The following is a 22,268-nucleotide window of genomic DNA, read 5'->3' on the forward strand; positions in this document are numbered from 1 at the left end:
ATGACAAACATTTTATCATGGCCAGTACAGTAGATGAGTACTAATGACTGTTGTCTTCAGGTTGTTAGGTAGCACTGTACTAAGCAGTTTTAGCCTTACCTATTGTTTCTCTCCATCTACAAGCCACTTTGCAACCCACCTCATCTGTAACTCTTCCTTTTTATCATGTTTCTTTTGCTGTTGACGGTAGATCTTTTTTGTGCTGGGGGTCTCGCTGCTCATCTCCCAACCGCTTTCCATGTATATAAAATGGAAGATCACAGAGAAGTGCTCCCCCATAAAAGAGACATATCTCAAAAGTTATGAGATATGTCTCTTTTATGGGGGATAAGTTTTTTTTATAAGTTTTGACAATACTGGTTTTGACTTAACTCAAATTTGAAATTATTGTTGGAAATCGTGGACTGAATGCTTAGCAAATTAAACCAGTATTTTTAAAACAGTTTTTCTAAACTGGTGTCCTGAGGAAACACTTTAAAGGGTATGCCTTTCCTGGCTTCCTCCTCTTATACTGTTGGGTTTGGTAAATGAGTTATCTCATATACAAAAATGGAAGTACGGCAGGATGCCGTAGTGAACAAGGTTCATTGCCTTTATCGTGACAAGGTTTGCTTATTTCAACAAGACAAAGTCAGCCCAAATTCTACACATATTACAGCAACAGAGTTCAGATGCCAAGGCCCTTCAGCCATTAGAAACATTTGGTTGCATTATGAAACAAAGAGAGCCAAAGAGGCAATGTACTGTTGAGCAGATTAAATTTTGTTTCAAGCACTGGAAAGGTTTTGCTTTCAAAAGTCCAGCAATTGGTTTGCTCACTATTACAGTTTCATTAAAATAAGAGTATCTGCAATACAGTGGTAAAATGGACTATGGTAGAAAACATGCTGCTGTCGCAACCCTTGTGAATCCTGGACAAAATTCAAAATTAGCATACTTTTTTTGATGAGTACATGGTATCCCTCAATCAAATTTCTGGATTATAGAAATCCCACATTTAATCCTAAACACTTTTTTCCATTCAATAGATTTACAATACATACAATATATTGCCAAAAGTGTTCACTTACCCATCCAAATAATTGATTGCACATTGCATTGTGTTCCAATCACTTCCCTGGCCATACATATATAAAAATCAATACCTAGACAAGCAGACTGCTTCTACAAATACTTTTGAAAGAACAGGCCACTCTCAGGAGCGCAGTGAATTACATCTTGTTACTGATAGGATGCTACCTGTGCCCAAAATCCAATTAACTTTCCTCACTACTAAATATTCCAAAGTCCACTGTTAGTGATATTAAAACAAAATGAAAGTGACTGTAATAGCAGCAGTCATTACAGTCACAAAGTGATAGTTGACACTGACCCAAATAGAGTGGGGTCAGCAGATGCTGAGCTGTATAATAAGAGAGGTCAACGTTACAGCCCGTTACAGACCTCCGAATTTCATATGGTCTTATTATGGTTTCCATGGCTGAGAAAGTGCACCAAGCATTGTTTGTTTTCAGTTTTCAGTTAGACTAACAGTTAACATCAGATCCAAAATCCTATTATTAAAAAGACAGTAGCGTAAAACTGTGTTATTATAGTTATTTGTCATATGCAAGTTGGCACAGGGTCAACATTGCAAGGAAATGTATTTGACGAGCAGAAGACAGTCACTCAATGCATACCGTCAGATGCAGTGGTGTAAAACATACTGCCACTGGACTCTAGAGCAAAGGAGATGTGTTCTCTGGAGTGACAAATCCTGCTTCTCAATCTGGCAATGTGATGGACACGTCTGGGTCTGGCAGTTGCCAGGAGAAGGGTATTTTTTTGACTGCATTGTGCCAAGTGTAAAGTTTGGTGGAGGGGAGGTTATGGTGTGGGGTTGTCTTTTAGGTGCTGGGCTTGACCTCTTAGTTCCAGTTAAAGGAACTTTTAATGCTTCAGTATACCAAGACATTTTGTAAAATGTAGTGTTCCAAACTTTGTGGGAACAATTTAGATGGTGCTTTCCTGTTTCAAAGTTACCATTCAGCAGTACACAAAGCAAGGTCCATAAATACATGGATGAAAGAGTTTGGTTTGGAAAAACTTGACTAGCCTGGACAGAGACCCGACCTCAATTTGAAAGAACACCTCTGAGATGAATTAGAGCTGGGATTGTGGGAGCCAGGACTTCTCGTCCAACATTGGCGTCTAACCTAACAATGCACTCCTGGTGCACTTGTTAAGAATTCAGTTAAGAATTCCAATAAACATATAAGCCATGTGGAAAGCCTTCCCAGAAAAGCGGAAGCCATTCGGCTGTGCAAAGGGTCAGCCTACCTACATCATTTTAAACTCCGTGGATTAAGAATAGGATGCCACTCAACTTCATATGCATGTGGAAACAGACAAGTGAAAACCTAGCAATACAGTATATATCAACTAAAGATTATTGTTAGAACTGAAGGTGCAAAATCAAAGTTCAGTCCATTAAATTTAATTCAATTCAATTTTATTTATTCAGAGCCTAGAGAATTAATCCAGTACTACAATGTAAAATCACTTTTTGGGCAAAGAGTGAAATCAGTTTCTGTCTTAGCACCGAGTCATCATCTGTGACTCTCTGTTTTATCCAGAATCAAATTTAAAATATTTGCTTGATATACAAGACCTTAAATAACCAGGTCCCATCTTATCTTAAGATTTCATAGTGCCATATCACCCCAGCACTTGACAGGCTGCTGGGCGCTGATGCACTATTTCTTCTTCCCTTACCTCTTTTCACTCTCTCCGTTTATTCTTTGTATTTAATCACTAGTTATTAATAATTTCTGACTCTTTTCTCATACTGTGTCTTTTGTCTTGTCTTCCTCCCATCACCCCCAAATTTTCGCGGCAGATGGCTGCCCCTCCCTGAGCCCGATTCTGCCAGATGTTTCTTCTTTTTAAAAGGAAGTTTTTCTTGTCAATCTCCATCAGCCACTTAGCACCGGTGGGGTCAGTGTCTTTCTTAGTCATGGTTTTTATCTATAATATTGCAGATATGCTACTAATATCCGAATCAATAGCATGAATATGCTACACTAACAGCTTCTCTCAAAATAGATATTTAACTCTTCCACTGCCAACTTGTGGACCTACATTCCCACCCACATGCAGATACTGAGGCTATACACAGGACATTTGCCTTTCACCATGACATGTCTTGTCTTGAAATAAGAAAATCCCACGCTGAATTGTCCTTTATTGTTCGTTGAGACCCAAACAGCAGTATTTGAAAAGAAATTGTCAGTGTGCAGTCTCTACCTGTCTACTACCCAGGTAGGACTAACAGTGCACAGGTTTATCCAAAATCCAAAAAATGGTTTGATTCAGGTTTACAGAGACTTCCCATAATCCGATTGCTGGCCACACCATTTCACAATCATCCAGAATCTCATTAGGCTGGGCTCGGCATCAGTGGTAATCCAGAATCCTTTCTAGTGGTTCAAAAAACCAATCTACACAAACAGTACAGAACAATTAACTTTTATTCTATCTTCTGTTCTGAACATGAGCTGATCAACTTTTTTTCCTCCAAAAGGATAAAATCAAATATTATCCATCATGTATAACCAAGTGTGTAAGGGTAGCAGCTAGCATCGCATCTAGTATTACAAATGTCACTTCTAGCATTACAACATTTTAAACGCTTATGTTACACTACAAGGAACAACAAGATAAGTAAAAACAATGCACAACATTTTCTGGTTTGTAGCACTGAATGGATATCTGTGTCTTGCTGCAACACACTTGACCCATTACTGGTTGTCACTACCCGATCCGTACAGGAAACCCGATCGGTACCACACATGTGCAAAAGGCTACTACTTCCGCTCGAAGCATTTTACGATTGTTACGGGTCAGAGTATCTGTTAAGATATTAACAATAATAAGTATAAAAAAAAAAAAGATAGTTACGGATCAGGACTCCCCGGTCTTTACTGCGCATGTACAAAATCGGGACTGTACAAATCGTGTCTACCTGATTCCGGTACGGATCGGGTAGCGACACTTGGAAAGATCTTACCAGAAAGAGATAGATACCACTTCCTGTGCATAAGGTAAGGTTGTTTTTTCATCCATTAGGTCATGTAGCATACCTTGTTGTTTAGCCACTTTGTTCAGTTCATCAGACATGAAATTAAGCGATTTCCTAATCTCCTCCAACTCCTGGGTTTGCTTTTTTAGGCGGCATTTTGAAAATGATGAGATTGGTATTACCTTGTGATGGCCCGTTGAAGTCACTGTCGATTTACTTGTTGGTGCCTTACTAGAAGAGCCTGGGCCCAGTGGCTGCTGGAGGATCCTGGGCCTGGTGGAGCAGGAGGGTCCTGGGCCTAGTGGCTGCTAGAAGAGCCTTGGCCTAGTGGCTGCTGCAGGAGCCTGGGCCTAGTGGCTTCTGGAGGATCCTGGGCCTCAATTGGTTGTTGTACATGCAAAACAGCCTCACAGCACCCCATGTGACAATAAAGAGCAATAACTATAAATAATAGGGGGATTAGCAGCCCTGTATTGTAACATGGGTTACAAATAACTGCAGAATTTAAAATGTATTTTAGTAAGTCTGAGAGGGTTTGGTAATGTGTAGAGGAAGGATAATGGAAGATTGATGGATGGCGTGAAGGAGGACCCACAAAGTTGATTCTCTTCATCTGGACATAATGTCTTTAGTGAGGGAAGTGTTTCATCACTTATCCAACTGACTTCTTAAGCCTGGGACTAAAGAAACCACTGGGATCCCTTCAACCACTTATGTCCAGATGAATAGAATCAGCATTCAGGGATTTCCTTACCTGGATTATTAAGCGTTCATCAAGACATAATTAAGAAGGACTGTGATGGCAAGCCACACGGGGTAACCGCCACACCGCACCATTAGTTGCTTCACTTTAGTTTGCTTTGCATTCACTACTTTAAATATATTCTACTTATTGTCCAATATTGTTTCTTTATTAAATTTATTTATTTTTTCATTACACCTTCGAATGTTTATATGGCTTACACACACATTAACAATGTGAGGTCAAAGTTCTGATTTATGTTATATTAAAACGTCTTTCTTTGTTTGAGTTACCTGGGGTTTGGCTTCTCCTTCCTGGCTGGCAAAAGATGTGGCAGAGGGCTGGGAGAGCTGAAGTACTGCTGAAAGCCTAATTGGATGAAACCACATGATTCATTGTCTGGGGGGGTGTTTCAAGATTGTTTAATTGTTTTGGATTAGTTGGTTATATGGCAGCCATTTTGTTTTCCCCCTTGTGTGTCATTTGGTTTAGCTAAGCCAGTATTTAAGTTCCCTCCAGGAGGTCAGTTTGTCTTATGTTTGTTTGAGGCTTTGTTAATTGCTATCTTGCTGTAAAAGCACACAAAACACAATGGAAAAAGGAAACACAAAACAGAAATAGGAAAAAACACAAAAAGTGTTTCTGGGGAGACAATAACCTGACGGACCAGTTGCAGGAACCCAAAACATGGTAGGCGTGTTTTATTATGATTCATATTCAATACTGATGACGGATTTTTAGGCTAATAGTTAGGCTAACACACTTACCACTCATCTTTTCTTTCCTCACAAAACCGATAGATCCTCCACTTCTTTTAAGTGTCTCCCAGCGCAATTCTTACCATATTTTGGTTCCTGCAACTGGTCCATCGGTTAATGTCTCCCCAGAAACACTTCCCTTGTGCTTTTGGAAATCTGTTTTTCCCTATTGCTGCTTTTGTTTTTCATATTTCTGTTTTCTTTTTTCCTATTTCAGTTGTGTTTTGTGTGCTTTTGCAGCGTTTTTCTTATTGCTGGTGTTTTCTTAAGTTGCAGTCCGTGTGCCCTCTCAGGGCAACAGTACAATAAACCCCTTTTTTGAATTAAACACCTGTGTCCTTTATGCCTTACTGCTTGGTCCCTGACAAGGCCATACAGAGAGTTGGTGTGGCAGAACAGGATGCTAGGGATAGGGTAAGATAGAGGCAGATGATCCTAGTAGCTAAAAGAAGCATGCATTGCCTTATGAGTTTGAGAAAAAGAAGGCATCTAGACTTCTTAAAGTTTTTTGGATACATTCCCCCTATTATCCAAGAGCCTTTCATGTGAATCATCACATGACACAAGTTGTGAAAAAAGTTGTGGGTAATTACCATCACTGAGGTGTGGGGATGAAAACAGTAGGAGACCTTGCAATGTAACCTACTGAGGTCAAGACAAGGTTGAGTGCGGGTCAACACCTTGGCTCTTGTGACGACTCGCATGATCAATGGTGGGTCAATGACCCTCAGGATGATCTCCAAAGGGGGACAACCCCTTACAAGCATGGGTTAAATAGCTGGGCCTCTCCAACTTATGATCTTAGAACTGTGGAACTACATAGTAAGCCATATTATTATAATTACATTTAAAATGCTCCACAAGGCACCAACATCACAAAGATGGCAAAGGAGAGACACAACAGGCAACTACTAATGGTAGACGGCTTTCATTTATAGCCACCTGTGCTGCTATACACCTGTTAGTCAAAGCAGCCACACCCCTTATAATCTTTAACTGTTAGCCCAAATACAATTTATATAGATGTGTTATAAGAAAAATTATTTCTGCAGTCAATAGTTAAAACTATTCTATGAACCAAATTGCCAGATTGTACAAGTTCTAGTCCATTTACTTCAAAGCAAATAGAAAGGCATAAGCAAGCACTAAGCATAAGAGGAGACGCTCATATTATAATCGATATGCTGATCTCGGGTCAGAATAATGTATTTTTTTAGAGCGTATTAGCAAAAGTGGTTCGTTTGTTGCAGTAGACAAAACCTGCCTCCTTTTAATCAATGGCTGACAAAGACAATGAGAGAAAGGAGATTGATACAGAGAGTGCTCTTCTTTCTCAGGTCAAATGGCCCTTGTAGAAATCCTGTCGACAGGTTGTTCAGACGATACACTCCACTTGGCAGGTGGAGGAAGATGACCACAACTGACAAAGCTTCCTATTTACTTCTAATATCCTCACTTCCTTCTCTCTCCCTCTCTCTCTCTCTCCAGTCAGAAAACCATAGCCATCACTTTGCTCATTGGACCAAACTGAATACATTAGAATCCAATTAAAGCTGGTGAAGAGAACTGTTCAAGCTTAGAGTTGTGCAGTCATGTGTGTGTCTCTGTGTGTGTTTGTAAGCTCATGGGCCTATTGTGGCAATAGCTTAGGCTCAGACAAAGTGTGAGGAAGTGTGTCGGAAATTTATATTTTTTTCACTGTTGTTTGTTTTGTTTTTTCTTTTATTCAGGTAAGGTTGGGGAAGAGATGAGATGAGCAGGTGAGGGATGAGTATGTATGTGTATTTGTGTATGTTGCTAATATGTGTGTTGTCATGGTGCACTAATAGACACCTAGAATGTTTTTCTGTCTCAGATCAACCAGTTTCTATTGCTGCGTTTATACCTGGGAAGATGACTTTCGGGCATGGTAAATAGGAGCAGTAATATGTCTGAGCATGCTCACACGTGTGTGCTGTAAGAAATCAATAACTCTGTGATGCATGACATAACGCTCATGTTCAATTTGAAATGGGACAGAGTTGTACACATACACTATAAACATGCATAAAAATGGCCTCCTGAAATGTGGAAAATAAAACACGAAGAATAAACTGAAAGATTTACTAGCAACTGTGCACAGGTTACAGTGATCCTATCTCCCAGGAGTTCTTTTTTATTTTCAATTAAATTGCAGCTAAAAATGCTGCAAGTTAATTGCAGATCAAGTTTCATAGCAACAAAATGAAGAAAATGTCTTAGTTAATGTATTTGCAAGGTCACAAATATATAGATATTTAACCTTATAAGTGACACAACTTTTTTTTATTACTTTATTTTGGTGAAAATATCTGATTGTATCGCCATGTAATGGCTATTTCTATACTATATTTCTTCCATGGTAATCTGGACTCACAGTGTTTAAGGTTGAGACTGTGGAAAGATTTTTTGTCTTAATTTTAATTTAAAAATACCTTTTTCTAACTTTTTCTGGGTTCACCATCCAGTGCCTAAAAACTGAGTGCACTGATTTTTGAGCCAGTATATATAACAAAGTGATTTTCTTCTACATATATCTAGTGTTTGGTATTTAATGATATTTTATTGCACTATTATTAGAAACTTTGTTGTTATGTGCTGTTTGTTCTGTCCTGTAAATGGCCTGTATTTGTATAGCGCTTTTACTAGTCCCCCCGCTAGGGACTTTGCAGTCCTAGGGACCCCAAAGCGCTTTACACACCCAGTCATCCACCCTTTCACACACACATTCACACACTGGTGGAGGCAAGCTACAGTTGTAGCCACAGCTGCCCTGGGGCAGACTGACAGAAGCTGCCATATCGCACCATCACCGCCTACTGGTGATGGTAGGCGGTGTACTGGCGTACTGGTGTACTGGCCAACACCAGTAGGCGGTAGGTGAAGTGTGTTGCCCAAGGACACAACGACCAAGACTGTCCGAGCCGGGGCTCGAACCGGCAACCTTCCGATTACAAGGCAAACTCCCAACTCTTGAGCCACGATCGCTCAAGAGTTGGGACTCTTGAGCGAACTTGTATTTCAAGTTTGACGTTTCTATTATTTATGTATTGTTCACGTCTCCATTTTATCATTTGTATCTGGTTTAAATTTATGTATTTTAAAGCCCCAATCTTAGAATACACATTGTAAAGTTGCTCAAGTAATGTGGTATTTGGCACTGATTCATCTCCCATCATTAGAATAGTTATTTATTAATACACATAATATAACACTTTATGTATATGTATATGAAGAAATATGTATATTAATAAATAACTATTCACATTATCTAACACATGTATGTAGATTTTCCTTATTCATTTTTCCTTTGTACAGCTACTCTGACTAGCTTTTCTTCTTATGGACTTTATGAAGAAGACCCTACAAAAAGAAATGGTACACAACAAATTGAAAAGCGACATAATATTCATTGGTTGTAAATTATTCTTTAGAACACCTTCCCTATAACAATACAGTTTTCTTATTTAAACAAAATACATAAAATACATTGCAAAGACATGATTTATATTGGTAAACTGTCTTTGTAAATGTTAGTGGATTTACAACATGTGTGCACTTGTCAAAAGTAATTTGCTTTAATATAAAGGTAAACACGTTCACACAAAGGATCTGTCTACTGCAGAATATCTTTTAAATGGCTACATAATTCTTTGGGTAGTAAGATCCTTTGTACACTTCAGCAGTTCAGTAGCATATCACTTACTGTAAAGAGGGAACATTAATTGTACCTTTCCAGATTTTAACAAAAAACTTCATAAACATCTGCTACTAGCCTCAGTAATGCTGCATGTATTGTTTTCACTTTGTGTGATTGCATGTGTTACATCACAGCAAAATGTGGTCAGTGAGATGGTTACTGTAGCTGGAACAAGGGCTTTTTGTACATTGGCAGGCGTATGTCTGTTTTTATTACAGTTACAACCATGCAAGAAACACTCACAAAACTGTGTTGATTGCAACTGAAGACACATTCAAAGATGGATGCGGTGCCACCCATGCATGTTAGTAGTGTATCTATAATACTATATATACACTTTATAAACATGGTATATAAATATATACTGGGGCAGCACGGTGGCACAGTGGTTAGCACTGTTGCCTCAGAACAAGAAAGTCCTGGGTTCCTGGAGTTTGCATATTACCCCCGTGTGTCTGCGTGGTTTCTCTGTGGGGGCTCCAGCTTCCTCCCAAGTCCAAAGAGTTGCTGTTAGTGGGGTTAGGTTAAGTGGTCTAAATTGCCCATAGGTGTTAATGTGAGTGTAAATAATTGTCTCTCTCTCTGTGTTGGCTCTGTGACAGCCTGCCCCTCACCCTATGGTACCTAAAACAGTCTGGTTCAGCAACTTGAATTACCTGAGGTGATGCTTAGTGGACAGCTAGTGACCTAATAGGTCTAATAATAACTTGTGGTTGTGCAGTTGTCATAAAAAGGAAAAATTACTGATGGAAACCAGGCTTTAACCATGTTTATTTCTGCTATCCCACTGAGCTCTTTAATTAGTACCCAAGGGCCAGTCTTGTTCATAATTCAAACAATTACATTTCAGCTACACACCTGTAAAGTGTTGAGGGTGGATTTTTTTTATTGTGTTGAAGATAATTTCAACAGACAAATTTTCCCATTGCTTAAGGTGTCTTCAAATCCTTATTTTGCTATGATTGTGCAAACTCAGACTCACATACTCACAAGGTGAAAACAATACCAGCCTTTTTACTATCACTGGTAATAAATTAAATTGCCTTAGAGATCCCTTAACCCCTGTCCAAGTATATGTTCCAATCAAGCAAAAGGTTAGATGTGAGTGTTGTGCCATGATGTCACCACAAACACACGGCAAGATCAATTACAAAGAAACCCCGAGCTCCTCCCCACTTTCTCTCTCCCACTACAGATGCAATTTACTCACCCACCGTAAATCAATGAAGACAAGTGGGGCTAATTTAGACCACTTGATGTCAATTTGGCCTTGACCCCTCCCCATCACACACACAAAAGCATACACACACACATACACGCTTGCTTAATGACTCCCTGCACTAGAGTTTATTACGCAGAACTAAGTCACTGGCAAGCACACACAGACACACACTCATGAACATAAAAGCACATAACAACTCTTCTTCCTGTGTCATGCACACGCTAACATTGAGACACACACACCATGATACGGGCCATAACTCGTGGTCTCACTGCCCACGATTTCCATATTGGTTCTGTCAGTGACGATTTTGTTTACAGGGCCCTTTGGATGAAATAACAGCACCAGGCACTATCAATTACTGTAAGTGAGACTAGAGTGCAGGAGAAGGAGGGAGGTAAGGATGATGGGGAGGGAATGATGAGAAGGCTGGGAAGGGAGAAGAGAAAGTGATAGGTGGGAAGAAAGAGCTGGAGAGTAGAAGGGAGTAACAAGATGAGAGACAGCAGATTATCGTCAAAGTGAGAGATAGATTTACTTCCTGTACATAAGAGGCCAAAACTGAGGACAAGTTCTCTGACCAAGATCTGTGAACTGAGGTATGGAAAAAAAGAAAAGGAAAAACACGGGTAATACTACCTCGGCTTTTCGTTCTATCTTTCTAGGTTTTAATAGACACTTTATGTTATCAGGAAAGTACATCCTGACCAAGCAAACAAAATCATTTTGAGTGCTAGTACACAAAAGAGGGGTTTTCTCCTCAGGCAGAAGATGTTGAGCTATGAATCAAAGGTCATGTGAATCGAGGTCATACTATAGGACTACCTCTGTTTTCTGTTTTATTAATAATCTACAATTTCTGCATGCTATTCTCAGTTATATCCATGTATGCATGCAATTACACTATATCCTATTCCACTGTGATGATTTGGTATTCTACGAACTAGGTTGCCAGATAATAAATTTCAGGATAATAAAATAAATGTTTAAACAAATATGTTGCAAGCATGCCAGAAGCTCATGAACTCCTAGTCTAGGTCTCTTATTTCACTTTCACGTCCCAGCTAGGTACATAGAAAACAATGAAAGAGTCCAGCTAACCAGCACTGATTGCTACTGTACCACGAAGTCATGGCTAAAGTGTTGGAGATCTGCATTCTTCCAAAGAGACTGCTTTATATTTTTATACATTTAATATTACAACACTCTTTATCAGTGCAGAATTAAGCTTAAATTCTCAAAGTGTTCCTCAAACCTATCTCCATCGTATATAACGGGCTCTGAAAGTCTTTATTGAGTGGTGCTATTTTTACGAACCATTATACGGTGCCTGATACACTTAAGTGGTTGCCGATTCAAGATGACAGTCCCACTGATATGTTTTCAGATACATTCATTTTAACTGTCTTTATTGCATAAAAGACTTATTTGTCTGTTAATCTTCAAATGACTCACTAAGATCTGTTCTGCTCCTCTGATGGTTTCATTTGCTCGGAGGAAATTGATGAAAAGCTTTTATACTTAGCATTAGTTTTCTATCCTCTTTTCTTATGTTTCAGCACAAACATTTAGATTTGTCAAACTCCCACACCTTAATATTTATAAAGATGTAAATTATGCCATCCTTTTTAGAACAAAAACTAACCAATCAGCTGCAAGTCAGGCTTAATACATCCACAATAACACAGTAACAAAATATATAGAGAATTCATGGAAGTGCCTCATGAGTGTGAAAGTCCATTAAATTAAATTTACTAAATTTACTAAGTGGTTAGTAAATCAACATATGGCAGGAACCCGTAACACCAGAACACCAGTCTTATAAAACACAGGTCTCAGACTGAACACCGGTGCATTTTACATGCACCAAGTCTTCTTCCTGCTTTTTTTTTTTTTTCCAGATCTTGACACCAGATTTCGACTGCACCACAGAGAGGAGCCACTATGAGAGGCTTTTCACCACTTCAATGAGCAATCCCTCCAGATTCACAATATCATTTTAAGGATATTTCTGTGCTTAAAGTCTTAGAAAATGCTCCCAGCCCCTGCTGTCAGCAAATGTTGATATTCACCATTGCAGGTTTTTGATTTCAATCTGTGTCTGTCTTTACACTATTCTCTCTCTTGGCCCGTCTCTTTGAATAAAAGCCTGTTTGTTTGTGTGTGTGTGTGTGTGTGTGTGTGTGTGTGTGTGTGTGTGTGTGTGTGTGTGTGTGTGTGTGTGTGTGTGTGTGTGTGTGTGTGTGTGTGTGTGTGAGTGAAGTACTTCACAAATGTGCATTTGGTGGGCAAGAGATTTAGAGCAATATCATAGAAGGTTTTCTAAATATTTCTCTTTATGCCATCCTAATCTCTGCATGTTTCATGCAGTATATGCTCATAAACCACAAAGGCATGCTGATATTGTTTACTGAAAGAATAACAGAAATCTGTAACAACACTCTTCATTGAAGAATCAGTGTTTTTAAGTTGTTTTTACGCATCTATGAATACATAGATACATACAAATTACTGTTATGTTTTGCAGCCATCTGATTCTATGAGCTCAAGTAAATTCACTAAATATTGGGATTTAGTTTCTATTTTCAAGCTCTTGCACAACTTGTGTTGAGTGGCCTTTATACCTTAGAAATTGGTGTCCTTCAGCTCCACTTGGCCTTCGATGAATGCCAATTTAAATAGAAACTGCAAAAATGGATGATGGCTTATTTTCCTTCACTGACCTTAAGTGAACGCTTCATACTTGGGACACTATGAAAAGACCATATCCAAAAGTAGCAACATATTAGGATTATTAGGATTGCTCTGTGTCTCTTATCAAACTAAATATGAATAAGCTGGATAAATAGAAGAAAATATAGATAAAGATCTAAATAATATAGATTATTTTTAACTGATTTGAGTGAAAGGAGAGTGGAATTCTGTTGCACAGTGTAAACTACTGCATTTTATTCCCGGTTTGTGATGGATGCTGTGATATCAGTGAAAGCAAATACATTTATTTAACTCTCTACTGACATAAAAACTAATCTAAACTAATTTAAACCAAGATGGTGTTGGTGGAGTTTCAATCCACTGGCTGGCTGGGCTCTTTCTGTGTGGAGTTTGCATATTCTCCCTGTGCCTGCATGAGTTCTTTCCAAGTATCCCTCTCACAGTCCAAAGACATGCTTGTTAGGTTACTTGGTGAATCTAAACTGGCAAAAAGTATCTGAACATGAATTGTGATCTGTTTCTTTGTTAGTCCTGCAATTAAGTGGCTACCTGTCCAGAGTGTATCATGCCGTTCGCCCTGCGAGAGCTGGGATCATGATTATTCATGCATTATTAAATACATCTGTATGCTGTTGGAACTGGAAAAGGTCATTTCAATTTCTCTATGTTCTGCTGAAAGTGCTTAACCCATAATTTATAATGAGAACTGTAGTGTGTATTTTTCTAATGAATCTAAAGTTGCCAAGTAACTGTTACTATATAACTTATTCTCAAAAGTTTGTTTTTAGATAGTTAAATATTGTAGTTATTTATAGTGAAAATCGAGCTACCAAGATGTTAGTAGTTAGGTAAAGTTTTGTACCATTTGTATTAAAGGAAATCCTATTGATAGTAAATAATGTGGTTGGTGTCATGATGCTAAACAACAAAAGTCTGTATAAAGTTTGACTTTATCTTCTACGAGGGAAAGGCAGAGGCTCTGTAAAAACAGCAGTAAATAACTTTGATAATGACTACTTTCTCTCAGTGTTAGTAAATAGCACTCTATTGATTTTTAAGCACACAACACGGGCGCACAATTAAAGTCTTACACATAAATAGATCCAGACACATGAAAACAGGGTTAAGTACCGAACAGAGAGACTCAGTCTGAGAGAAGGGCACCACAAATTTCAATGTATCACAGATGTACACATTCTGCTGGATAGCTTTCACTTATCTGAACAAACATGCAAAAACGCACACACGCAGGCACACAGTGTCCTGAACTGGATAGTGATTCAAACATCCAATTTGCTGGGCAGATTACCCAGGAGGCCCCCGATGTTTGTCACCTGAGAGGGAGTGGGAGGTGACTCATCGGGAAGATGCTAATATGAGTTTTTACCTGCGCACATATGCACCAACACACGCATGCACACACAGCACACACACAAACATGGCCAGTAAATATTAATTCTCAACAGAAGCACACAGCGACTGGCAACTTAATTACACTCATTTCGCTGTGATTGTCTCCCACAGGAGCACAGAAACACAGACTAACACATTATTGTCATATTGGATCATTTCCCCTATGAGTGTGTGTATTTGTGTGTGTTTCTGTGCGAGCTTGCACTCTGTGCACAATAGGAACCCAAAGCTGCAATTATTAACTGCATCGGCACAACGTTACTCTGCCAGATTTTATTTATTTATTTACTTTTTGCCTTCCGTTTGCTGTGATTTATTTCACATTTTATACAAATCTCTCAAAGTTTCCTCCACAATGATATACACTGACTTGCTGTAGAGAATATGCTGACAACAGATGTCCTAAATTGGTGCAGCAATCACAGAATGATAATATATCTCATAATTAAGACAAAAAATGGAAAAGGCTTGTTGAGCAAATTTAAACAAAGGTTGTCTTCTAATTTAAAGTCATTAGAGTAACACAGTGAGGAAGATTGCAGGGAAATTAGTTTCTACAGTTGTTATCTGGTCATTTAAATCTTTGATTCAAAGTTAAAAGTACATTTTATAGTATCATCCCCAAAGTAATTTCACAAAGTACTGCAATTTATTATGATATGTTACTTTTTGAAAACTAGTTTTCAAGATTGCATTGATATATAAAGTTTTTTCCTCTTCCTTTTTTTACACACTGGGTATAATTTGCTTTAGTTTATGATCAGTGTTTTTTTCATGGGTTGCTAGGAGAAGAGTTCTACAAAGGAAAGAGTTCAGAGCAATCTATTTTTAAAAAATTCAAAAAGTGATTCTGAACTTCACCATCGTGGGGTATTGTAGGGTCTTTACACTATAAAAGGTTTCTTGAGATCACTGGCACTATATAAATAAAACTGACGTGAACTGAGCTTGTTAATTTTTGGCACTATACACTTCTAAACCATGAACTTGAGCCATGTCATTTTAATCTGTGTAAAATGACATTTGAAGGAGATCTCACTGCCTAGATTAGTGAGATAAACATTCAACCTCAACTGCCCCCCCCCCCTTTTTTTTTTAACAGTTTTCTTTAGGAAAAGCTAATATAAACAAGAAGTCCAGCTTGAAGACTAACTTTGATTTAACTACACCACAGCAGTGTCCACAAATGGACAAAAACAATGCAAAACAAAGATAAAGGCAAGCTGGGAATATAGTGACTACCTTCAGCAGTAAGAACAGAGTTTGCATTGGTCTGACAGCATTTTCCAAAGTGCCTTGAAAATAAGCCCCACAGATGTAACATTTCATTCTGAAAAAGCGAAAGCAAAAGTTGAGAATACCTCTTAGATAAAATAGATGTTTTATTTCTTTGTTGATTTCCTATCTACATAGGCCACATAAATTCTAAATGTGTAAAGCAGGTTGTTTGATGTAGAAGGTTGGAAAGAAATATATCAGTGATTTTTTGAATATAAATTAGATTTTCTTCAGATTTTTAGCTTCGCTGTAAGACAGCAACCTCATACAGAGAAGAGTCTGTTGAGAAAAGAGTCTGTAGAGCACACTGACCACCTGTCAGGAAAGGATCAATCTATTAAGTTTGATTTAATGTTTTGGATAAAGTTCTCTCTCTCTTTAATCCAAATGGAAGATTAGTAAAGATTGGAAATTAGAAAAAGAAGACATACAGATGGAATTATAAAGCGAACAAACAACAACAAGGTAGAGGAACAAGGAAACTGCGAGATGAAGGTATAGTGACTGAGACAGACAGGCAGATGGAGAGAAGAGTGAGCAAATAAGAGAGAGTTTGGGATGATGGATGCTGTGATATCAGTGAAAGTAAGCAGGACAGAAATTGTTGAGCTGGTTGTTTGGACAGATGGCTGTCTGTGTGCTAATTACAGACTGAGTGCTTGACACTGTGAACACAATCAAAGAGGAAACTAGCTTTGTTTGTTCAGCTTCACCCACACATAAGCATGCACACAGAAAAAAAGACACTTATATACACATTAAACACCAATGAAAACAGTTTGCAATGCCACAGAGTGGCACAGGCAAATACACAGAAACTCACATTAATACTTACACCGAGGCCCAAAGTGAGACCTGCACTGAAAACACTCTTATCACAAATTTACTATGCACTGCTTAACTGAATTGCCACACTGTCCAAAGGTACAGGATGACAACTGAACACAAACCTTTTATCTTCTATTTTTGTTTTGCTTTTGCTTCTTTTTATTGTTTTAAAAGCTAAAGATTTTTTTGGATTTTGGATGGATTGGGTGGATTTTTGGAATAGAGGAAAGGACGGACGGATGGATGTTTAACATAAAAAAGTAGAGAGACATTTTATACTACAATTTGCTCATGAATCTCTCTCATAAAACATAATATTTAATTGATTCATATTTCTCCAAGGCTTATTATGAACATAAACTGCAGTACTGAGTCACCTCTTATTTCTTTATATTTTGCCTCCAGGGAGCCAACTTTCACTCATTCAGGCAAGGCGATGACAGGGCAAAGGACACACTGTAAAATATATCATAAATATTGTAAACATTAGAATGTGTTGCTTCCTGTGTAGTTGTGTCCCAACTGGTCTGAATTTACAAAGCAAAATAAACATGTGGATCTAGAAATTTTAATAGGTATTTTTTTTTAACTATTTTCTAAAGAATTCATTCTTATTACAGAAGGTATGTTTGTTCTCTAGATTTAAACACTAGTCCTAAAATAAATCCTATCTATAAGGGCTAATAATAGAAATGTCAATCACATGTGAGAACTGTTTCCAAGCACTGACAGGTAGGGCTGTTCGATATAACGATATATATCGGATGACGATATAAAAACATCTATGGTTTCATTTTACGCTATCGTTTGTTTGGTGGTGTCGCAAAATAAACTGTTTACGGCAATATTTTTTCATCGTTCTGATTGTCACTGTAGTGGCTATTTTAATTTCTTAAAGTTCTCTCTTTCTCTTATATGTAATATAACCACACTACTGACGGACAAGCGCCTGTTTTTATGCGTTGTCGTTAGCAACAACGATGGTAACACCTTCGCTAGTCCGCTTGTTTATGTTCCACATAAGCCTTTCACAATAAAGCTCAAGATCCTGTTGAGACTTTTCAAAATAAACTGAATCACGTGAAAGAGCAGATTATTTATGGATGAGAAGTAAAAAAGAGCCGCCAGGTGCTAAAAAACAAACCTTAGACTCAAACGTTAGAACAGGCTTTTCCCCGCAGCATGCAGTGTAATACTCACAAAGAAAACGGCGGCCCTTACAACTTATGTGTAAAAATGTATCGTTTCATGCATCGGTTAAAACACTCGACTCCAGCTACATGACGCGCAGCTGGAAACACTTCACGCAAGTCTAGCTGCCCGTGATTCACAGAATTTACAGAAAATGTTACATTTTTGTGATTTATATCGTTATCGACGATAGAATTCTTATATCGGGATATGAGATTTTGGTCATATCGCACAGCCCTACTGACAGGAGGCTTTGTTGACATCTGAGTCAGCTGACTACACTCCTTCTATGGCACTGTGCACCACCCTAATAAATGCTATTAGCCAATTTTTGAGAAATTAAAACAACATTTATATTAAAGATACAATGGGTGTTAAGCTTTTGTTTTTTGCTTTTTTTTTTTCATTCCAAGTAACCATCCTGCTTAAGCATGTATAATCAATGAGTCCTGGAAGAGGACATCTGTTAGGTTTACTTGAGCTGCAGTGATTTTTCACTGGCATAAAATCTTTTGTTTGTAGTCTGTTCAAGATGTGTTTGTTTGTTTTTTTGCCTTTATAATTGAATGCATCTGTGACTTACAGGGGACACTTAAACCTCTCCACTCTAGCCAAAATAAACAGAATAACCTATGAGGCAACAGACTGTCTCTACTTCACTTTTATCTGTGAAGAAAAACACAAACACAATAAAATGGCTATTTTCCATAAAAATGTTCCAGCAGCAAAAAAATACACCACAGCACTGTAGAAATCATTTTAAAAAGCATAAAGGACACTTTATACCCAAAAACCTGCAAGTCATTCCAAAGGACACCACTGTGTGTACGTATATTCCCATTTGCCCAATTATGTAAAATGGATCATGTTGAAACAATTATATGTATTTCAGACACATAACACAAGCCAACAACTTAACTGAAATGATAGAAGCACACAATTATCAACCAAGGAACTATGAAAATTCAGTCTTTCTTTCCTTCACCAAGAAGAAAACAGGTATATATGGATTAATTTATTAGGGTTGATATTTTTGAAACCTATGCAACAGAGCATTAATGCCCCATGTGATATAATTATTATGATAAGGTATAAATTATGCCATTTATGCTATTCATAATAGGATGGAAATGAAAAAAAATTGTACTTACTCTCTACTTAGATTATGAGCCCCAAGAATTTTCTAGGAAACCACTTAATTCTGGTGGGAAAAATGAAAGTTCTTATATCAAGAGAAAAGGTAGCTTTCTTGACGTTTCTGAGTAAAAAGAAAGAAAAAAGATCAAACCAGGAAACCCAATGAGTTTTTGGAATATAAACCATAAAGACGCTATATGAAATATAAGCAAAACAGGACCAGGGACTATGGTCACTCACATGGGTGTTTTTAAACTATAAGCTATAAACCTCTGCTATGGGTAAAGCTGGGGCAGATCAATGCTGGGAACTTCAAGAGTTTCAGCAGCATCTCATTAGGACTTGTGGATTGGTGGGGAATTTCAGTTTTGGTGAAATTAAGCACCACCAAAAGGATTAAGATCAAGAGTAAGAGTAAAAGACAGTTTAGTTTAGATGTGCAACTGGAACTGGAACTCTAACTTGGGCTCCCTTCTGTCTGCCTCGTGAGTCCCCCTTCCTTATTGCTTTCCCTCTCTATTCAAGGCCATGTGTAAGCTTGTTGCATTAGCAAGCCACCCATTCCCACATCCCTTCACAGCTCAGTCACCTCCAAGCAGCCTCATTATCAGGGAAACATAACGAGTGGGGTCTTAACGAGCTTAACGAGGGCCTAACGAGGTGTTGGTGTCTGTCGTTACCGTGGCGTCTGGTTGCGCCTCATCAGGCAGCCATACAAAACAAGGTAACGGGCACCAGATGTTCTGTTAGTTTCAGTTTTTGTCTTGTGTTGCTTATTTTTCTGTTTTTATCACCTAGACTTTATTTGGATTTTTTCATACTTTCGTAATTGAAAAAGTTGGTTAAAATGTGAATTATTTTGAACAAATTCTTCAGTTTTTTTACTGCAGGCATTTTTGTACATCAAAGCAGGAAAAACACAGGTAATAATGATGGCTGCATTCAATGCCCTGCAGTTACTGATATTGATTCTTTACCATGCCTTCCTGCAGCACTTATTGGACTTGACCTTATGTTATTTTTTTAATAAAGTAATTATTTTTCAAGTTAGGTTTTTTTTCCTATGCCATGAAAAAGTGATTGATTTGACTTTTTTTGCAGTGGCCTACTTTTTGTATGCCCATCAGAAAAATTGTGCATCTACACTTCAGTTATTCCCAATAAAAAGCTTACTTAAAAAATTAAATTAACATGCGAAATGGAACTAGATGGCCATAACAGGATAACTGATCAACCCAGTCATTATGACCATCAGTGTTTTAAACCAGATTTAAATAGCAGCCATGCTTGCAGTCAGCATTTATGCTGAAAAAGGTTTATTTTAGTCCAGATTATGAGACCCTAAACAAACTGTTCTCTTAATTAAAACTAATCAAACAGGAATATTTTTAACGAAATATTGGCAAACCAGTAATCCACAAATTGCACAAAAAGTGACAGTAAAACAGGACATTGCCTCTAGCCTTGTGGGTGAAAGTCTTTGCAATGCAAAAATAAGCACCTCATTCTTTGAGTCCTTGTGAAACAAACTTTTGTTTGGTTCTTCACAGTGACTGCAATTTTAATGTGAGGAAAAATTCAGAGAGTACTAATAGTCATTAGCACTTTATGCATCTGTCCTTATATACCACTGTATATGATGTTCGCCCCATTTTGTCTTTCTCTTGGTGGGTTTGACTAGATAGTTTAAAATGAATAAACTAAAATATTTTTAATTCTTGTACTCAATCTCTTTTGCCCTTTTGTTGGCTTCTGACAATAAGTCAGAGAAGTTGGTTAAACTTTTGCACTAATCCATAGGCAAACTTATCTTTTTTGTTTGTTTTTGTTTTTTAGACAGTGCTTACTGGAGTAAAACAGACCGTTCTGTCATCTGCCAGCTGTCGTGAAACGTTTGCTGCTGACAAGGCCGCTAGCCTGGCTCAGACTGAGCCGCTAATCCTCCAGTAAGAGCCGTTAAACCACTACAGCTGCGGCAGGCAGTCTGCCACCTGAAGCCAACTGGACTGTCTCAAGCCACACACATAGGGATAGACTCAAACGCACACACAAACTCAGTGATGTACATCATATACAGTAGAATGTCAGACAAAGACACCACATTTTTCCTCTCGTTTAATCTCTGCTGACAGTCTGTATTTGTATGAGTCTGTGGATACGCACAGGGTCAGCTGTGTGATATTTGTCTGTGTATATGTGCGCATGTATAAAGAGACAGACGGCCAAAAAGACCGAAAAAGAAAAGAAAACACAGCAGGACAGAGCTCATGGTTTTGCCTTTTTCTATGTTTTACACGGTAAAACATACATGCAGGAGCTTAGCCCTCTGCCTTAATTATCCCAGTGTGTGTTTGTGTGTTGTTTGTCTATATGAAGCAAAAAGAGAATAATAAAACAAAAGACAATTAAATGGGTAGGTTTGAGAATGTGGCGAAAGGGGCTTACCTGTTTATTTATTCATTTAGGGTCTACACGCACACACAAACTGACACACATTTGGACAGACCTCGAGTGAAACAGCTTGCAATGAATATTCAGTGAATAATATTGTATGTGTGTGTGTGCGTGCGAAAGAGAGAGAGAGAGATTAATATGGAAGTATGGTTACCGCCTTGTATAATCCCACTCAACAGGAAACCTACACTCCTGGGACAGGACATTTTGTGTGCTGTGTGTCTATGTGTGTCTGTGTGTTAGCTCTCACAGTGAAGTGCTTTAGGGACATGGGGGTACTTGTGTTTCTGAGTTAAGTAGGAAATCAGCACAGCGAAATACAAAAGGTTAGGCTAAACAGAACACAGATACATGCAAACACATCTTTAGCTCTCGGCTGCGCTCATTTTTTATTTAAACTGTCGTGTACAATTCTGCATTGTGTGTCATTTTATATGTAATTATGGCTTGCGTGCTTTGCTACAGGCCAGCTTTTACATTGGGAACAATTAAACACCTAGAGCATGAACTAGATGGCTCTCCAAGCATATGCATAAACAAAACAAAAATAAAATGTAAATATAAGATCATATTCTACTATGTTTTAGGAATCTGCACATGTAGGGGACTACTTCTATAATCTACTGTTCTTTACATATGAATAGTCAAAAAAAAAATACCTGTGAATCATGTTGTCTTTCTAATTATGGCTAACATATGGCTAAGTTTAAGTTGAAAAGAAAGTGTCGTATCTAATGACATATACCTGGAGT

Source organism: Neolamprologus multifasciatus, chromosome 12 (assembly GCF_963576455.1).
Source record: "Neolamprologus multifasciatus chromosome 12, fNeoMul1.2, whole genome shotgun sequence".
In the NCBI taxonomy this organism is placed as follows: domain Eukaryota; kingdom Metazoa; phylum Chordata; class Actinopteri; order Cichliformes; family Cichlidae; genus Neolamprologus; species Neolamprologus multifasciatus.